The following is an 802-nucleotide window of genomic DNA, read 5'->3' as shown; positions in this document are numbered from 1 at the left end:
CAATTTCAATTTATTATTTAATTATTAACCAAATAACAAATTTACTATTCAATTATTGTGGTTTTTTTGAAAAAATAAAAAAAAGCTAATTTCCCGATTTTTTATTTTTCTAAAAAACAAAATAAACAAAAAATATTTAGTAATTTACAAATTATGGCAGCTCTACTCCATTTTAAACAGAAATTAACAGAAGCTCAATTATTTAAAATCGCCAGTGATCCAAACGTAATAGACGAGGAGTTAAAATAATAAATACCCCATTCCCACAAGCAAAACAGGTATTGAGATGATAAAGAAGACAAGCGACAACACCACAAAAATTTTCGCAGTAGAGTCGGTCGAATTTTTGAATCTGCAATACCCCGCAATCCAAATGCAGAAACAGAAGAATCCCAATCCAAAGTACACAATTGAATACGTTGAATCGTTCTTATCACTTTGGGACACTTCAGAACCATTCGTTTGATTCGTTTGGACATCGACTGATAGTTGTTTGTATTGTGGAGGGGAGATATTGAAAAGTGTATTGTGGGACGTTTTGATGTGCTTTGACTTGATATTCTTGTGTTGGTGGGACTCCGTGTTCGTCCAAATTTTGGTATTCCATCACTTCCTTTGCAAATGGAGTTTTTGCTCCTTATATTAAATTAAAACTATATTATAATTTATTTTTTCTATATTAAAATAGTTTATATCTCAATAGAAGTAAATCAACCAAAAACACAACACTTGTTGTGTTTTTAAATGGATTGTCTGATATTTTTAAATGGATGTGATGAATGATATACTATTTTTTGGATGG

This window comes from Entamoeba invadens, assembly GCF_000330505.1.
Source record: "Entamoeba invadens IP1 unplaced genomic scaffold scaff_1105074726677, whole genome shotgun sequence".
Classification (NCBI taxonomy): domain Eukaryota; phylum Evosea; order Mastigamoebida; family Endamoebidae; genus Entamoeba; species Entamoeba invadens.
Note: the sequence above shows the minus strand (reverse complement) of the source record.